The sequence below is a fragment of the Micropterus dolomieu genome, linkage group LG19 (assembly GCF_021292245.1).
Source record: "Micropterus dolomieu isolate WLL.071019.BEF.003 ecotype Adirondacks linkage group LG19, ASM2129224v1, whole genome shotgun sequence".
In the NCBI taxonomy this organism is placed as follows: Eukaryota; Metazoa; Chordata; class Actinopteri; order Centrarchiformes; family Centrarchidae; genus Micropterus; species Micropterus dolomieu.
The window spans coordinates 14,374,566-14,382,032 of NC_060168.1; the positions used below are offsets into that span (position 1 = coordinate 14,374,566).

Consider the following 7,467-nt stretch of genomic DNA (forward strand, 5'->3'; position numbering starts at 1 on the left):
CACGCACCTGATAGGCCAGGGAAATAGTCTGAACAATCCAGTTGCTGATCGTGTGTTTAGAAGCGGGGAGCCCAGCCTTGGGGGACCCGAAACACACCAGCAACTGGTCTGCTTTCCTCCACCGGTAGGACCTCAGAGTGTAAATACTCTCTGACCGGGCAGAGCAGATGAAGTCTCCCATCCTCCGCCGTCACACGAGGTGGGGGATGAAACACCTGCAGCACCGTAGACCCTGCCAACCCGGAACATAGCCCGGACAGGGGTGCAGGATGGCTCTGACCCTCCCCGGGGCAAACTAAAGGCATTGAGGAGAAACCGAAAGTGCCTGGAGATCCCCCACCCTCCTCAGAGAGGTGATAGCGAGGAGAAGGGCCATCTTAAGGGTCAGGTGCTTGGCCTCAGCCGACTCCAGGGGTTCGAAGGGGGCCTCAGCCAGCGCTTCGAGAACCACTGCCAGGTCCCAAGTGGGAACCCTGGAACGAGTCACGGGTCTCATCCTCCAGGCTCCACGGAGGAAGAGCACGACCAGTGGAAGCCTCCCCAGAGGCCCATCCCTCAGAGGGGTGTGGAACGCCGCCACGGCAGCCACATACACCTTGAGTGTGGATGGGGAAAGGCCAGCAGAGAAACGGTCCTGGAGGAACTCCAGTACCATAGTCACCGGGCAGGTAACTGGGTCCACCGCCCGTTCTCTACACCAGGTGGCAAACGCTCCTCAGGGGGACCTGCCATGCCGGGCCCTCGAGGAGTGATATTATGTCCGAGAACCACACTCGGGCCAGCCAAAACGGGGCTACCAGCAGTAGACTGACACCGTCCTGACGGACCCGCTCCAGAACCCCTGGGAGCAGAGCGACTGGGGGAAAAGCATACAGGCGCAGCCTCGGCCACGTCTGTATCATGGCATCCAGCCCTAGCGGGGCTGGGGGCGAGAGGGAGAACCACAGGGGACAGTGTGTAGTCTCTCGAGCCGCAAACAAGTCCACGTCTATGGGGCCGAACCTTTCGCATAATAACTCCACCACCTGGGGGTGGAGTCTCCATTCCCTGGGCCTCAGCCCCTGTCTCGACAGCAGGTCTGCTCCCTGATTCTGGGTTCCAGGGACATATGTCGCTCTGAGGGACAGCAGTCTTTGCTGGGACCACAGGAGGATCTGATGTGCCAGTTTGCATAACGGGTGCGAGCGCAGACCCCCCTGGTGATTCAAATAGGCCACCACCGCCGTGTTGTCGGTCCCGACAAGGAGGTGGCGACCGCGGAGATCGGGCAGAAAACTCCTCAGAGCTCTGAAAACCGCCAACATTTCCAGGCAATTTATGTGCCAAGAGAAATGATGCTCCTGCCAGGAGCCTCTCGCAAATCGGCCGTCCATGACCGCACCCCACCCCGCGAGTGAGGCGTCTGTCGAAATAATTGTCTGGCGACATGACACTCCCAACACGGGACCCTGGGACAAGAACCAAGGTTTCCTCCATACTGACAGGGAACGAAGGCACCTGCTCATAACCCGTATCAGACGGAACGAATTTCCCCTCGGGGAGAATCCCTTGGATTTTAGCCACCACTGCAGGGCTCTCATGTGCAGCAGGCCAGACGGGATTACGCTGGACGCTGCTGCCAGGAGACCCAACACCCTCTCTGAAAGTGTTTTACAGTGATGGTGCGGCCTAGCTTCACTCTGGTCACCGAGGACAAAATGGACCCGACGCGTGCAGGCGACAGGTGGGCCAGCATCGTCGTCAAGTCCCACACCACCCCTAGGAACGTAGTCCGTTGGGCGGGCGTCAGCACGCTCTTCTTCGCGTTGAGCCGCAGCCCCAAACGCTGAAGGTGGGCGAGGACGAAATCTCGATGCCGAACCGCTAACTCCCGAGACTGAGCCAAGATGAGCCAGTCGTGGATGTAGTTTAATATGCGGATGCCCTGGAGCCTCAGCGGGGCCAGAGCTGCATCCATGCATTTGGTGAACGTGTGAGGAGAGAGTGCTAGGCCGAACGGAAGAACCCGATACTGGTACGCCGCGCCCCCGAAGGTGAACCTCAGGAACTTCCTGTGAGAGGGACGCATGGAGATGTGGAAATATGCATCTCATAGATCTATCGTGACAAACCAATCCTCGGATTGGATGTGACCGATGATGGTGAGCATCCTGAACCTGAATCTCCTCAGAGATTGGTTCAGGGACCGCAGATCTAAAATCGGACGCAGTCCTCCGTCCTTCTTGGGAACTATGAAGTACCGGCTGTAGAACCTGGACTCCCTGACTGCCAGGGAAATTAGTTCTATGGCCCCTTTCTCCAGCAGAGAGCCAACTTCTTGTCCCAACACCTGGCTCTGCCCCGCGTGCACCGCAGTCCAGACCACCCCGTTGAACTTCTGCGGGGGGTGGACCCCTCGGGGCTGGTGGCCGGTGTTATGCGTAGGTCCCCGGTGGCACCCTGAAGCGGAAGACCGCCGTTTTCTAGCTGCAACCCCTCGAGGCGGGCAGACTGGTGAGAGCTCGCTGGCGGTTAGCGTGTCCCGAGTGCCAAGACGGCGGGAAAACAGCTCCTGTTGCCTGAGCCGCCACAAGGGAGGGGACATCGGTCAGTCTCTCGGGGGGCTGTGGGCAAGAGCGCCACCTCACGTCCCGGTTTGTTGAGGGGGACTACGGGAAGCGACGCTTCGCTTCTGGCTCTGGCGGTAGGAGCTAGACGAGGGCTGAGCTCATCTCTCTTCAGCCGTCGCCGTCCTGGACCCAGACCGGCGGCTCCTGCCCTGCCTCTCATAGCTGGGCGCGGTCTGATGACGTCGCACGGGACCTCAGCACCCTCAGGGGCAGGGCCTCGCGATGGCCACAAGCAGCCCCCTCAAGAGCTGCCTGGGCATGCGGCATCCCCAGACAGAAAACACACAGACTGATACTTCACATGAAAATGGCAAGATCGACATTTCTGCAATCCACAAGATCTATATGATAGTTAGGTGAAAGTATCTACAGAAATGATAAACTGAGATTGGTTGCTTTGATTGCGTCAACCTTGACTCTGACAGCTGTGCGACAGAGTTATAAAAAATATTTTGTTATACTATAAGGGTCATGTATTAGGGCTGCCTTTTATTGCTCCATGTTCTGTTGTGGACATTATTTACTTATTAGTGTAGTTTTTTTTATCAGGGTGAAGCTCTACAGTTCATGAGACTCTAGTCTAATGGATTCTTTATGTTGAGAATTATGATTTTTGTTACATGTCCAGTGATATTGTTGCAGACCAAATTAATTAACCGCTATTTTGTGTGTAGTAAAGAAACTCAAATAATTATTTAGTAGTGACAATACAGTATTATATTCTTCTTTTTAAGTATTCTAACTTGCCAAACAGACTGTCACAGGCACCCAATCAATATTAGGCAAAACTTTAACATTTAAAGCAGTAACTCAGTGGGTTGAAGGGAGCTCTTAATTTAGAAAGATGCAGCCTTTAGTTTTTTTGTATTGCTAAGAGCAATGGGTCATCCAAGATTACCAGAGGCCAAGTTTAACTTGGCGTGCTGGCAGTGACACTTGTCATTAGAGATTTAGGCCATCTTTGATATACCACGTAAACTCCTTACAGAAACAAAAGTACAATGTTGCAAAGCAAATAAAAGGGAAATTCCACTCCAGACTTAAGAGACAAGCTGCTGTTTGACAGTTCATTGTTCTTATTTCCATGCTTGGCCCTACTTCACAGTGATGCTGTAGTAATGTTCAAGCTAATGACACAGAGCTGCATATTTAAATTTAAACAGTCAAATGATGTTCAGCTGTGAACAGTCTCTGGCATCTTTTAAAAATTATTCAGAACATAAATGTAATTAGCAAACTAAGACAGAATTTATGTCATTAGAAAAAAACTAAAAACATCAGGGTGTTGGTGTGTAGGAGGCATTTTATTGTCAAATGATATGCATAACATTTTGGCCACTGCACCTTCCCTTTGCTCATCTGGACTGCCACTCTCTCGAGACAAACTTTAGCTGTTGCCCCTCATTGATCCATCGCCCTTTTTATATTTTTATAATTTTATAATTAGGCTACTTTAAGGGATTAATTACTTACATTTAGGGCATTTAGCAGACACCTTTGTCCAAAGCAAGTAAGGATATCAATAGGACAAGTTTCATAATTTCTAGGTTAGCCATTAGTAGGGATGGGGATCGAGTTCTAAAAGGACCCGGTTCCAAAATTTCTCAAAACCTGAAAATCAGTAAGGTCCGGACTTTTCAATACTGCTATTGAGACTAGCGGGTCCTACAATGTAACATTATATATCAAGCATCAAATCTGATTAACTTGAAATAAGAAAACTAATGTTTCTAATGATGGCACCGAAATTCGACAGTTTATCATCAGGCTCTCTGTCGGCTCCTACACACACACACACACACACAGCGGCAGCAAAATGAGACGCCGCGCCATCGCAGTGGAGACTGTGAAGTTAAGTTACCTCCAAACTACTTGAGTTGCCGAGTTGCCGACAGCTACGCTTGCAGCCTAACTGTAAGTAGGCTACGTGTAATAAAACCTTGGTGAGTAAAAAGACAATACTCAATTCACCTGAGTGTAGGGTAAACATGTAGAAAGGGTTAATATAATCATCTCTGTCCTCAGTTTGTCATCCTGTATGTGTTATACAAGCACAGCCAGCGTGAGCTTGGCAATTGGCCAAATGTTAAAAAGAAGCTAAATAGAAAGCTGATTATCTGTAGCATAGCTTGGTTTGTAGTCTCTGCTGGTTGAGACAAATCAGCCCCTCCTCCTTCTACCAGGCAGTGAATAACAGCAGAGAGGAGGAAAAAATTAATGTTGCTGCTCTAGAAACATTTATAATATTAAATTCTAATCCTATAATTCATTTAAAAACAACCAGGCAGTTAATATGCACACTTCAATATGTAAATTTCAAATTTTAAAGTCATATGTCATCTCAATATATAACAATGTTATTGCACATTGAATATTTTCCTCATACCTTGCAGGCCTACCTCATGCCAGATGGGGCTGGTCTTACCAATAACTGTCACCAAATAATAGTAAAGTATCGATAGTGGTATTGATAAAGAATCAGATCATTGAGCAGTCTCAACAAGGGTATCAATATCAATAAAATTAACGATCCCCATCCCTAGCCATTAGGTTAGCCAGCACAATAAAATTGACAGCCTGGTAACACGCTGATATGACGATGTGCACCACATTGTGAAGATAAGTGTCAAAAATGATTGAGGATACCATCAAGGACACATTAAAAACTGTACTGTCAGTATGTGTCTAATGGCTGTCCCATATATACTTAGAACAAAATAAAAAAGCATTTTATTACATTGAGTTGCTTGACGGGCTGTTGTCGTAATCTAAAAAAAATACTGTACAGTCACATTAATGTGGGATGCCAAGAAATTAGAGATTTCCAATGGGAGCAACTGATATTTAATGAGCTGTGCCATTTCCAGTTCTCCAATATCTGAAGTGCCCACTCACCACGTGAATAGTGAGCCAGACTTGTAGCAAGTCAATGGACCCAATTATATCAATTTCCTTTTATTGTTTAATCTCTGCAGCATCCAAACATATTTAAATAATGAAAATATTTTCATGTCCACAGAATAACAAGATGAGCTCAGCTGAACGCTGTTGGCTCCCCACAGAAGGGAGTGTTTAGTAGAACAAATTAGGGAAAAACACATAATAGTAAGAAAAAATCATTAGTGGGCAATGAACTGCTGAGTGTTTTTCATCAGAGTTTTAATTTGTAAAGCCATTTCTGGTGGAGCTGTTGATTGACAGAGAAGCAGTTTTGTATTTGAGATTTTTTGATGCCATCCATCCGTCTGACAGTCCTCACACTGCATCCCTAAACCATTAACACACACACACACACACAACACACACATACACACACACACACATACACACACAATGGGCTTTAAAATGTGCCAGCATGCCATTTGGGAGCAGAGCTGCTATCTTCTCTCTGTTTTAATTACTGTCATTACAGGAAATAGTGTAGACAAGTTTGTGTTATTTTCTCCCACTTTGCTTCTTTCAACCAGACAGCGTTCGGGGGGGGAGGTATTCCCAGGCCTGGGCGCCTTTCTAAATCATCCGTCTTATTCAGCACTGTTGTGCATTTCTTTGACAGCAAGAGGACCACAGATTTGTAGCATTACCTTATCACAGTCAGACTATATCTGATTTAAAAATGAAGACTTGTCAGAAGGAAAAACATGTTAAACTTTTACATTTTGTCATTTCCCAGAATGTAGTGTGCTTGAGTGTGCTTTCAAAAATATTACATGCAGCAATGGAGCTGCTTTTACTGCATATGGTTGTTTGTCTCATGTGGCAGTTTAGCTGGTCAGTTAATTTCATGTACGTCATTTTTAGTCGTCGGTATCAGTCATTATGAGACATGTTTTTAAGATTGCTTTTTGTAATTTTCACCTTTGTTGGACAGCTGATAGTAAGCAGGCAGATAGAAAGGAGGAGAGAGAGGGGTGTGACATGCAGCAAGTAGGGGCCTTATATGGTAGGTGCTGTAACCATTCAGCTACGTGGGCGCCAATTGCTGTTGCGATATCTGAAAGAAAAATGGGAACTAGCTCAATAAACCTGTCTAAAATAATATGTGTAGCACACGAATAATTACAGTCAGCCAAATAATAGTTATTAAAGATTACAGCTAACTGGACGAGAATCAGAATTTTCTAGACTCGGCAGGGAGCAGAATGTTGACCACACAAGACAGTGAGTTATGAACTGGTACCTTGTATTTTTTTAAACAATAAATACAAAATAATAATAACCATAGGTTCAATATACAGTTCACTTTATAGAAACACCTCAGTTTCAGTCATTAACCAATTATTTTTTTAGTCACCTTTCTGTAAGGTTGAAACCACTGAGCTCTTATAATTACCTTTTCAGCTTGGCTGAAATCACTGTTCTATTCCCAACTATTTCTCTTATTTTCTTCTTGCTCAGTTGAGTTGTCAAACAGATTAAATTTAGTTGAGGTCTACAACAGTAGGCTAATTGCACTGTTCATCACTCAATGCTAATTTTGTTAGCTATATGCCCATTCACTTGAACTCACTAGCTTAGCCTAGCACCTTGTGACGCAGCATTTAATTATTTATTTTTTATCTCGACTCCCAAATTAGGGGATTTCTCTCATTACACATGTACACATCTAGCGTGAGAGGAGTTTGTAGTGAGTTAATTTGTAAGTAACGTTACCCATTGTGTTGGTCTGCAAGTATTTGTTCTTGTGATTTTGGAAGTTATTTACTCCTGTGTTTTGTGGTGCGTTCCATTTACCTCGGAAGTCGGAGGTCAGAGCTGGGAATGACGTCACACCCGAGTTGACAGCGTTCCAGTTAACAAGTTGGAAAACCTCGCTCAGCCAGCCGTTGTTTACAACTAGCCATGTTAGCTATTGATA

At 46.4% G+C, this 7,467-nt stretch overlaps 1 long non-coding RNA gene across 2 annotated transcripts in view; it reads right to left on the reverse strand.

Moving 5' to 3' along the window:
- Positions 1–5,751: 5,751 nt before the first annotated feature.
- Positions 5,752–7,467, reverse strand: part of LOC123957956 — a 2,165-nt gene continuing 449 nt past the window's right edge. The window contains exons 1-3 of one of the 2 annotated variants that reach the window (XR_006821949.1): positions 7,263–7,361; positions 6,468–6,603; positions 5,752–5,877 (exon numbers count right to left, since the gene is read on the reverse strand). This is a non-coding gene — a long non-coding RNA (uncharacterized LOC123957956). Of the gene's footprint in view, positions 5,878–6,467; positions 6,604–7,262; positions 7,362–7,467 lie in introns of those variants that run through there. The other variant, XR_006821948.1, reaches the window with a different exon arrangement.